The sequence below is a fragment of the Narcine bancroftii genome, chromosome 7, assembly GCF_036971445.1.
Source record: "Narcine bancroftii isolate sNarBan1 chromosome 7, sNarBan1.hap1, whole genome shotgun sequence".
Lineage (NCBI taxonomy): Eukaryota > Metazoa > Chordata > Chondrichthyes > Torpediniformes > Narcinidae > Narcine > Narcine bancroftii.
The window spans coordinates 151,747,201-151,759,314 of NC_091475.1; the positions used below are offsets into that span (position 1 = coordinate 151,747,201).

At 40.3% G+C, this 12,114-nt stretch overlaps 1 protein-coding gene and 2 long non-coding RNA genes across 11 annotated transcripts in view; 2 read left to right on the plus strand and 1 right to left on the minus strand.

Moving 5' to 3' along the window:
• The window catches only part of LOC138739228 (uncharacterized), a 43,134-nt gene extending 41,486 nt beyond the window's left edge, over positions 1-1,648 (plus strand). Inside the window, exon 3 of the long non-coding RNA XR_011342100.1 lies at positions 1,574-1,648. This is a non-coding gene — a long non-coding RNA (uncharacterized lncRNA). The remainder of the gene's footprint in view (positions 1-1,573) is intronic.
• The window catches only part of LOC138739226 (protocadherin Fat 3-like), a 781,242-nt gene that overhangs the window by 375,193 nt on the left and 393,935 nt on the right, over positions 1-12,114 (minus strand). The gene's annotated exons all lie outside the window — the stretch shown is intronic.
• Positions 5,822-12,114, plus strand: part of LOC138739229 (uncharacterized) — a 31,928-nt gene continuing 25,635 nt past the window's right edge. Inside the window, exon 1 of the long non-coding RNA XR_011342101.1 lies at positions 5,822-5,906. This is a non-coding gene — a long non-coding RNA (uncharacterized lncRNA). The remainder of the gene's footprint in view (positions 5,907-12,114) is intronic.

Sequence of the window (12,114 nt, forward strand, 5' to 3'; positions counted from 1 at the left end):
CCTGGACTACTTGCTACCAGTTTTGAAAAGCTCATCGACCATGTTGAATTTGCTTCTGTTTGAGGAGTCTGATGTTTTACACTGAACCTCTGCAATATTACAGACAACAAAATATCAGCTGTCATTGGTGCCAAGTCTACATTTTAGTTTGGCTAACTTGGTCCTTCTCTACTTATTCAGGTATCAAACAATTATAATCTTGTTAGTCTAAGATTTCCCAGCTACATCATGATTTTTCTTAAAGAATAAGAGATGCCATCATGGTTAGAAAATACTCAATACATTGTCTATTCTGTTGGATTCTGTGTTTAACGTTTGTTTTATGATTACTTGTTCGTTTATAAAGTACCATTGGAGAAGCCAATAATTTGGAGCCAATATTTTGTGACAGAGTGGATGTCATTTTTATGGATCCACCCATTCTGTAACTCAGTTTAACATATATTGCATGTATATTTGCTATCACAAGAAAGGATAGAGCAAATCCTATTAAGATTTTCTCAATGTAGTGGGCTTTCAGTTAGACTAGACACTGTTATGAAGTCTGGTTTCCTGTCACTGCAAACATTCCTTAATGAGGTTGATGTGTGTAAATGAACTGCAGCTGCTGAATGTTTACAAATGTTTTATAACCATTCAAGCTGATTGATTACAACAGTGCATCAAATTTCCCGGAGAAATAGAACCATGTTATTATGCAAGTAAACCAACGATGCCTTAATGGTACAACCTGTACCTACCACATAATGAAACAGCATTATTTTGAAACTGCTGCCTAAAACTCTTTTTCACTACAGTTGCTGGATTGATTTCTCACCTACACAGTGCCAATCGTTAATTAAAACAATATTTATTGCCATTGTATATCCAAACAAACTTCAACAACATTCCTCCTATAATTTGATGTCTGTCACCTCACAGGATCAGGTTTCTGTGTCATTCTTTTCACATTAAGCCAGTAACATCGGTGTGAATATAAACAAGTAAATAACAAGTAGTCATTTAAATTTGAGAGCAACTTGCACTCTAATCTGACTCAGAAGTACTACAGCTAATTTTGCAATAGCTACAGAAGTGACACATGTCCTGCAAGTGTTAGGATACTCATCTATTAAATAACGAAAACAATGAGCAGTGCCGGGTGCAAACCATAAAACACCCAAATTTAAATTTTTTTGCTGATCTTTGCCAGAGCATTTTTTCAAAAATCTCAACATGAAGATTAGAGTAATATAACTTAAAAAATATACTAACTTATTTACATAATAGTTTGTTCAATTCAATTGTCTGTAATATAAACAAAAATACATAGGATCATAAATATTAAGCAAACATTTAACAAATTTATTGTAAAACAATTACATCTGGAGAACACTTTAAAAACACTGTGGATTGTATATAGATTGTGATTATGAAGATAAAAGTAACTTAAGACATTGCCATTACAAATAATGTACAATTTTTAAAAAAGTTTATGTATTGCTATCAGAAATAGTGTAAAGGAAATATTAAGGTAGTGGCCTGTATACACCAATCTTATTCCATGATGAATACTTCTCATTTGGTATTACAGGACCATCAAAATTGGGAATGCCAGGCTGATGAATGGTATCCTGAAAATTTGGATCACTTATAAAGTTGAGTAAATTATTTAGATTTTTATGTACATATGTGATTATGATACGCTGTGAGAAATGTATTATGTGCACACTATGGTCTGCAGAAATGCTGTTTCATCTGGTTGTATACGTACTTGAATTTGATATGAGGGAAACGTGGTTACATCATTCCTTTAGGTACTCCTATGAGAACATGATAATTCGATGGCACATAAGTAAACAGACTTCGACTGCCCATGAACCCCTGCAGTAAAATGAGCCCCTAACAACCACACTGCTTCCCCCATTTTTCCTGCTGTCCCCTACATCAGTAACATTCTATCCATGTTCCTCATATCCCTCTGGATTAAGCTGCCCTAATCATATTCCTCCAAATGTTCTCAAATACTGGCCCAATTTCTCCTACATCCACACCAACAGTGAATACCATCTGTCCCTCCCCATCCCACTCCTTAAAGAGTAACTTATCCTTCATTCTATTCCACTACCTGGAGTTTCGCTCTCCTTTGGCTGCTTTTCTAATGCTTATTTCCTTGGTAGATTCTCCAGAAAAATGCAGGGTTCTGGCGCAACATTTGGGATCCAATGTCAAAATTCAGTTGGGAATAGGCAGTTGAAGAAAGGTTTGCAATTGGATCTCATTAGTTGTATCTGCACACTTATTGATAGTAGGTAAGAAATTATTGCCAATTCCATGTGGAATTCTAGCCTGTTACTGAGAAATTAGCACTGAGAATAGTAAAAGTGAGTGATCAGAAGGTACTTGAAAGTTATGCCATATGTTGTGGTGTCATCCAGTCCAATGATTGCGAAAACCTTGGCCGGAATCCAGGAAAGCTGTAACATTTAATGGAGCACAAATGTATGGTAACAATATTTTTTGTTAGACGAATATCAATCAACTTACTCAGCTCTGCGCAACTGCACAAGCTGGATGGTTTTCATTGCTGAATTTCAGGAAATAGAAATGAGTGAGGGAAGGATATTGTTATTTCTGATGGTTTTCTAGGCAGCCAGGCAAATGATCAAAGAAAACATTTTGTGAGTTTGTATCTGCTTGTTTGGTTGAAACACTCTTCACCAAAGAAGACACTGCACCTTCTCAGCCAGATTTACTCTGAGCATGTCATATGGACTAGCTTGGCTCCCCTAAATTTGGAATTCATTATAACCACTCTTCTCTGTACTGTGCAATTATGGAAAACACAACTGATTTTGTAAAAAAAAATAAATTCCATTGTCCAGAGTGTCTTTTGTCAACGTCCAATAGGTGGAGATGCTTAATTATTTTATATTGCATGGAATGAAATCCAGCTAATCACAGATAGAGGGAGGAGCAGCAAAGAATCCTGGAGCTTGAGGGACAGGCAGAGGCAAAATAACAAGAAGCAACAACACAAGCTACAGGGGGAAGGCTGAGGGTATCAGGGTCATTTCTTCATTTGGTATCCACATTCTCAGATGCCAACTGATGAGAAGAAACAGGCAGAGTCCACCAGCATATAATTCACTCATTCCTGGTGAGGTATTTATTTTAACCCTGTGAAATCACAAACCCCAAACAAACAAAAGTGATCCCTGAATTCTCCAATGTTCACCAATTAGATCAGACATTAATAATGAGGCATGTAATCATTACGCATGATGCTTTACTATACCACTTACATCGATTACAATGCATCAATTAATAAATCAATAATTCAATTGTTGATTCAGGGATAAATGTTGATTATATACTTTGCCTGCTGAGGAACCTGCTAAGTTTCTCCAGCACTTTTGCTGAAATGGCTTGGTTTGACTCTGCACAGATCCATAGTTCACCCTGATATTTTATGTTGGGACATGAACTATATTTGAGTAATTCTCAATTAAGAATTGATATCTATACCTGAAGGAAACAAATGCAGCCACACCCACCTATGTTCTCTGTATTTTGGACTGGCCTCCCACACTCAGAGGACAATCTCTGGTATTGTTTCAATGATGAGATTGTCCAGTCTTTCACTAAATCTGGTCATTTTCTCCTTACCCACTGTAGACTCTCTCTCCAAGGCAGAGGCCCTCTATGTTCCAGCTCTCTGGTTGCCATGTGAAAAGCAATCTCAAGTGCCTCAGTGCATGTTTGTGAGCACAAACCAGCCCAACACAGTTTTAAATGACTTCTGGTATAACCTGATGATTGTTTTTTTTTGTGGAGAAATGCACGAATGATTCATGACTCCAAAAAATAGTGATAAACAACTTGTTGGTGCTTATGTGTTATCAGAACCCAGTAGATCAATATTATGAAAATGGTACGGTACAAGGTAGCTGACAGTAATCTCAGGTAATAACGTGATGGTTTTCACATATTTTACCATTTATTGTCCATTTCATTGCCTAGTGTGCCTAATGGCATCACCTCCTTTCTGGATCATTTTTACTAGTCTTCTAATCCTATTCTCGTCTTTGTATGTCTACATCCAATACAAATTGAGAGCCTTCATATCTATCTTTTATTAAAATCAATATTTCATGCCCTTTGTCACCTTCAACATCTGTGTTATTCTCTTCAGATGAACACAACGTTTACATACCTTGACATAAGTCCACATTCAAGTTATATTGATTTTGTTTTACTATTACTTTTCCTTCAACATTCATAAACAATTCTTGGACTTTTCCTTTGCAATACTTTTCTTTGCATCTCACTTCCCCTCGAGGTTTTCTGCAGTTTGTGCACTCATTCCTGTCAGAAGCTTTATTGGATCTTCCTCTGTATCAAGGGGGCTCTGGATCTGCAGGTCCCACTCCTTGTCAGTGGGATCATCCTTAGTCTGAACCACCAGAATCTCCTCTTTGAATAATTCCATTGCAATGATGCTGATTCTCCTTCAAAATGTTGCTTCCAACCTATTTCTGCCTAAAACCCATTTCAGCCTCTTCAATAGTTCTTCTCCTAATAAGAATTTTTTCTCTTCACTATCATTTCCTTTTTCCGTAAATCTAACCGAATTATGATCACAGTCTTTGAAATACATTCCAACTTACTCCTTCCAAATTTATGGCATACAATAACACCTTTTAAGGATTGGATTCAAAGGATCTATTTTAACTTCAATATTTTGCTTCCCTCTGAAAAGAAGATAAATTATTTGTAATTTTACGTGCTTACCCACATGCATGTAAGAGAAACAAAAGAGGGTAGCCAGTGAAAAATAATGATCCGCTGACTCATTAATCAAAGATGAGCAGGTTTGGGAGCCCTGGATCAAGTTAAAAGCTCTTGATTATTTTCTACCCGACAGAAGAAGGTATGCTGAAGTAACTATAGGCCAGTTAATAGTTGAAAAAAATTCTTGAAGCTATCAATTAAGGAAGAAATAGCAAGATATCTAGGTAGAAATTGTCCCATCAGGGCAGAGGCAACATTAATTTTGGAAGGGCAGGTCATGTTTGACAAATTCAGTGGAATATACAATGATTGGTCATAGTAGAAGTGTTCCTGGACTTCCAGAAGGTGTTCAATAAAGTGTTGTGTAAAAGACATCCAAGGATTGGTTAATCAACAGAAGGCAGACAGTTGGGGAAAATGGGTGTTTCTCAGGATGGCAAACAGTGGTGAGCAGAGTGGTGCAGTAGTTCATGAAAAACATTATCAATTTGGAAGAGATGAGTGAGTGTAGAAAATTTAAGTTTGCCAATGACACCAAATTGAGTGGAAAAACCAAATTGTGCAGAAGATGTAGTCTGCACAGAGATATAGAAAGGTAATGTAAGTGGGCAGGGATCTGACTGATGGAATACAATGTTGGTAAATGTGAGGCTATCCACTTTGGAGGGAAAAAAATAGAAGATCAGAACATTATTGAAATAGTTTTTTTTAATGTTTTTTGTTTCCATACGTGATATGTGAAAGCATTGCCATATGCAAAATACAGTAGAAAATATTAGTATCAAATCCATTATACATGATGGTATTAAAACCCCAACCCCCCTCCACTAGACAAAACCCCAAGAAAGAAAGGAAATGAAAATAAGAAAAAGCATAGAAAAAAGAGATAAAGAAAAATAAGAAAACAAGAATAGAAAGCTGGTTGCCGAAGGCACCCTTCACCACACGGTTCTAATCATTTGTATCTTTTAAGACTTCCAAGGAGGTTCGAAGCTTAGGGAAAACATCTATAAATGAATTTCTTCAATTTATAAATACAGGTATTTTAAATGGCGAAAGATTGCAGCTTGCCGTTGTGTGGAGGGACCTGGGAGTGCTTCGAAAGAATTGCAAAAGAATCGCAGGTGGAACAGGTAATCAAGAAGGTAGATGGAATTTTGGGCTTCCTTGCTAGAGGAATTGAATTTAAGAGAAGGGAGGTTCTGTGCCACTGTACAGGGAACTGGTGAGACCACTTGTAGGATACTGTATGTAGTTCTTTTCTCCTTTTGTGAGAAAGGACGTACTGATAACATAAAGGAGAACAAACTTGATGAAGTCCAAGCCAGACTTCAAAAGTCTGAGTGACATCAGGGAGTGCTGTCTGACATGCTTTACAGAAACATGGTTAAACATGGATATTACGGACACAGCGCTATAGACTAAGCGTTACACCCTCCATTGTACTGACGCGACAGTGGCATCTGGAAAAAGCAGGAGAGGCGGCATTAGTGTCATCAACAATTCATCATGGTGCACAGATGTTACATTCATGTCCCAGTCCTGCTCCCCCGACTTGGAACATCTGGTGATCAAGTGCTGCCCATTCTACGTGCCAAGGAAGTTCATCGCCATCATCTTTGTCACAGTGTACATTCCATCCCAGTTTAACGTCAGGCTGACACTGGAGGGACTGAGCACTGTGATAACAGCCACAAGACCACATCCTGATGCCTTCCCGATTATTGTAAGAGGACTTCAATCAGGCCAACCTGAAGAAGACTGACAAACTACCACTAACATGACACATGTGAGACCACTATGACACCACCCTAAAGAATACCTACCAAGCTATTCCACATCTACACTTTGGCAGGCCTGATCATCTGGCTGTACTTCTACTCCCAGCATATGAAGATGGTGAAAATATGGTTGAGGAAGTGGAGGAGCATCTGCAGGAGTGCTTTGAATCAGTGGACTAGAGCCTATTCAAGTACTCATCCATAGACTTGAATGAATATACAACAGGTGTCAACAACTTTATCAAGACCTGCATGGATGAGTGTGTGCCCACGCGCACGTACCAAAGGTTTGGTAGGCATTCTTTAGGGTGGTGTCGCAGGAGGGTTAGTGGTAGTTTGTCAGTCTTCTTCAGGTTGGATGAATCGGAGGATTCACAACCTGCTGAGGGCAAGATGAAGGGTGTTTAAGGCCAGGGATCTAGATCTCTACAAAAAGTCAGGTACAACCTGTGGAAGGCCATCTTTGAAGTGGCAGATACATGCCAGCTATGGCAGGGAGTGCATGCCATTACAGTCTACAAAATGAGGGCGAACACCATAGATGGCTGTGGTTCTTCATTACCCAATGAGCTAAACACCTTCTATGCTCACTTTGAGAAGGAGAACCAAACAATGCCTAATAGAATCCCTGCAAAGGCTGAGGATCCTGTAATATCTGTCTCTGAGGATGATGTTAGAACATCAATCAAGAGGACCCTAACGACATACCAGGAAGGGTACTGAAAATCTGCGCCAACCAACTAGCTGGAGCATTCATGGACATTTTCAACCTCTCATTGCTGCAGTCAGATGTTCCCAACTGCTTCAAAAGGGCATCAATCATCCTGTGCCCAGGAAGAGCGGAGTGAGCTGCCTAAATGACCATCACCCAGTAGTATTAACTTCTACTGTGATGAAAAGCTTGGATAGGTTGATCATGACCAGAATTAACACATACCTAAGTGCAATGGGCCTATTGTCACAATTGCTCCACAGCAGATCCAATATCGCTTGCTCTCCACTCAGCTCTGGATCACCTCAAAAACAGCAATTCATACATACGGCTGCTCTACACCTCAGGCTTCAATACTATTATTCCCTCAGTGTTGATCAAGAAGCTACAAACTCTGGGCTTCTGCACCCCACCCCCCACCCCAGCAACTGGATCCTTGACTTCCTTATCGGAAGATGACAGTCATTAAGAATTCAAAACAATGTCTCCTCCTCATACATTATCAACGCAAGTGCACCCAAGGGTGCATGCTTAGCCCATTGCTCTACTCATTATACACCCATGACTGTGTGGCCAGGCACAATTCCAATGCTATCTACAAATTTGCTGATGACACCACTGTTGTTTTCAGAATCACAAACGGCAATGAGGAAGCGAAGAGGAAGGTGATAGATTAGCCTGTTGAGAGGTGTTATGCCAGCAATCTTGCACTCAACGTTAACAAAACCAAGGAGTTGATTGTGGACTTCAGGAGGAAGTCAGGATAACACGATCTAGTCCTTATTAAGGGCTCAGTAGTGGAGGGGGATAAGGACTTTTAATTCCTTGGTGTCAATATCTCCGAGGATCAGTCCTGGAGTCTCCATGTTGATGCAATCATGAAAAAGATAAGGTGTTTGAGGAATTTGGTATGTTACTGAAGACTCGAAAACTTCTTCAAGCTGTACCGTAGAGAGAATTCTGTCTGGTTGCATCAACTTCAGGACAAGAAAACCACTCCACAGGGTTTGTTAACTCGGCTGGCAACATCACAGGCACCAGACTTCACTCTATTGAGGACATCTACATGAGATGGTATTTTAAAAGAGCAATCTCTTATCCTCAAAGACCCCCCCCCCCCCCCCACCACCCAGACCATGAACATAATTGTGAATATTATCTATTTTTTGGATTAATTGTCTTGTAATTCAAAAGTACAGGAGCCTAAGAATAAGCACTCAGTGGCACAAGGACAGCTTCTTTCTCCTCTGCCATCAGATTCCCGAATAATCAATGAACCAAAGACTTTAAGAAATATTGCTGTAAGGTGGCTTATATGAATTTTTCCATAATGATGCTGCCACACATCACCGAATTTCTTGACTTGTTCTCACAATACATTCTGATTCTGATACTGACTTTGGAGGCGGTGCAGAGGATGTTCACTTGGTTGATTCCAGAGATGGGGCAAGATTGATTCGCCTGGGACAAAATTCGCTGGAATTCTAAAGTATGAAATGGAATCTTATAGAAATATCAAATTATGAAAGGGATAAAGGTGCAAAAGTCCCATTGGTTGGTGAGTCTAGATCCTGGGGAACATAGCTTTAGGCTTCGGGGAAGTGAATTTAAAACCAAGAGGAGGAGGAGGAATTATTTTTTCCCCAGAGAGTAGTGAATCTGTGGAATTCTCTGCCCAGGGTATCAGTAGAGGCTATCTCACAAAATATATTTAACACACAGTTTGACAGATTTTTGCATAGCAGGGGAATTAAGGGCAATAGGGAAAAGGCAAGTAAATGGAGCTAAGTCCACAGCCAGATCAACAATGATCTTACTGAATGGTGAGCCAACTGGCCTACTTCTGTCCCTATTTATTATGTCGGCTCACAAATGTCTTGTTACTGTCATTATGCTCTTGACCTTAAAGCAGCTGCATCACTCATCTTGCACCTCAGCTGCTGCACTGGGCCAAGTCATGCTGATGGCTGGCTGTTCTGGGAATAGTATGTTATCAGATACTAACCATTCAACATGCCCTGGACTTCAGCAAGTCAAAGCAATGGCTTGGTAGAGAAAGGTTCATTCAGCCTTAAACTTAATGGGAAACACAAAAGCAGACGGTGTAATAACATTCAAGGGTGGCATATAAAGGCAATCCAGATCATTTGAACAGAGTCCATTCTATAGAAAAATCAAATTGCAGGTAAGTGCTTTACTGAATTTTAATACTTTCACTAATATTTTGGAAATGTGATTTCAATTTGATCGCTTTTAAAAATTACAGTAGTTAAGCCTCTCTGATTTTGCAGTATCTCCATCTAAGAGGCATTTAAAACAGGGCCTTTGACAATGGAGAGCTGTCAAAAGTGGCCAGGGTGTTCTGGGGTCAAGGCCTCAGAATATGACAGATGAGTGCAAGTAGTCACGATGGACTCACAGCACCTTGCAGCATTTTCCTCAAGTGCCAGATCTCAAGGTGTTCACTCATTCCCTTTGTAAAAGACCATCTGAGTGGCAATTGGGGTGATTAGGCTGTGGCAGAGACCCTCTCCTGGACCATCCACCTTATTTGTTTAATTATGCTTTCTATATTTAAATCAGAATATAGTGATCTGCCCTCGAGATATTTTTTACAAAGCAATTAATAAAACTATAGACGTCATTGCAGGCCATGTAGTATTGCTGTAATTGACTACTTTAATAGCATTCTATTTTAAAGCCAGAACCTCAGTCAAACCCAATGAAATGTATGAAAAAGCCATGTAATAAAAGGAAACACGCTCACTTTTGGTACTTTTAGGTTGACAAAAGAACAGAGTTCAGTTAGGAACAAATGGAGGGGGGGTTGGTGGGGGGAGTGGGGGGTGGGGGGAGGGACGAACTACAATTTATATCATCACAGTGTACAATTAATGAAATTTCAGCTATGCTCCTGCTTTTTCTCTCTTCCTGATTTGACAGTTGGCTAATCAGGCAGAAAGAAGAAAACTGCTGCAAACCACAAATGAAAGGTTTTCCTTTTTTTCTAAGCTTGAATGATTCTAATAGATTTGAAAATTCATGTCTATTAACCCTGCCAGAGCCGAGAATATGGAGAATGAATCTTTTTTACACCACACATATCAAAATAGCTTACAATACAGGCGGCTACATTTCATGGCTGAAAACCTCAAGTATGAAATAATAAAAGCTAGAGATTTTAAGTAATTCATCTGCAGTTTTCAATTACAGAGTCATGGTAGCAACCATCCTTCTTGCCAAATGCTTTGGCAGCTTATAAGGCAAACTCTCGGAAATACTTTATTCTTCCAACTCAAACTGACAGCAACTTCAGACATACAATTGCAAAATGCTCAATTCAGCCTTTCAGAAATCTTCTGCAAATTGACCTGAAGTTCTCATACAGCTGACATTTGAGGGCATGAATGATACTAGAAAGAGGTCTATGTATCACCCTGCCTTAAAAACCACTTAATATTTATGATTCCAATTTATGGTGTGATAGAATGTGGGAGAAAGACAGAGATAGAAAAATAAAGAAAGGGAGGTTTTGAAAAGGAGGGTGGGAAGAGGAAGGGAGATGTCTAGAATCTACACCACGTTATACTTTGTTTTCTGGTCTTACACAGCTGAAAAATTAATTGAATGCCTTATAATTCATGTTTGTGACCATCTCCAGTTGGAATCACAGCAATCATGAAATTGCTCAGCTCACTCAGAGCTCACAGTCAATTGGGCAACTTCAACCATATTTTCTGGGTGGTGGGCAATGGCATAGTCAAGAGAACTTAGTCAGAATCCTGAATAGAGAGATCAGTAGGTGGGCAAAATACTTCCCAATTCTTGGGTTCTCCTTCCTCATGGAACCAGCTGCTGACCTTACCCCTCACCAAAAGCTCTGAGTTCCCCTTGCTGCCCAGGTAAATTGCAATTCTCCTCCCCGTTCCCCTCCCCCTACTTTCACTGCTTATTTCTTCATCTCTTCTCCCCCCCACTTCTTGACTTCAATAACAGTCCACAACATCCAACCTCCTCCTCCCTACATCTTCATCATTGGACTTTGATGAATCTACTTTATCCCTTCGTGGGAAGAAACTACCCTTGTCTTCTTTCTTCTTTCTTTGGCTTGGCTTCGCGGACGAAGATTTATGGAGGGATATGTCCACGTCTGCTGCAGGCTCGTTGGTGACTGACAAGTCCAATGTGGGACATGCAGGCACGGTTGCAGCGGTTGCAAGGGGAAATTGGTTGGTTGGAGTTGGGTGTTGGGTTTTTCCTCCTTTGTCTTTTGTCAGTGAGGTGGGCTCTGCGATCTTCTTCAAAGGTGGTTGCTGCCCGCCCAACTGTGAGGTGCCAAGATGCACAGTTAGAGGCGAGATCAGCCCACTGGCGGTGGTCAATGTGGCAGGCACCAAGAGATTTCTTTAAGCAGTCCTTGTACCTCTTCTTTGGTGCACCTCTGTCTCAGTGGCCAGTGGAGAGCTCGCCATAGAACACGATCTTGGGAAGGTGATGGTCCTCCATTCTGGAGACGTGACCCACCCAGCGCAGTTGGGTCTTCAGCAGTGTGGATTCGATGCTTGCGGACTCTGCCAGCTTGAGTACTTCGATATTGGTGATGAAGTCACTCCAATGAATGTTGAGGATGGAGCAGAGACAGCGCTGATGGAAGCGTTCTAGGAGCCGAGGGTGATGCCGGTAACGGACCCATGATTCAGAGGCAAACAGGAGCGTGGGTATGACAACGGCTCTGTACATGCAGTGTAGTCTTCCAAAGGCGCTATTTGCCTTGGCGAGTCTGTTGTCTATCTCGTTGTCGATCCTTGCATCCGATGAAATGGTGCAGCCGAGGTAGGTAAACTGGTT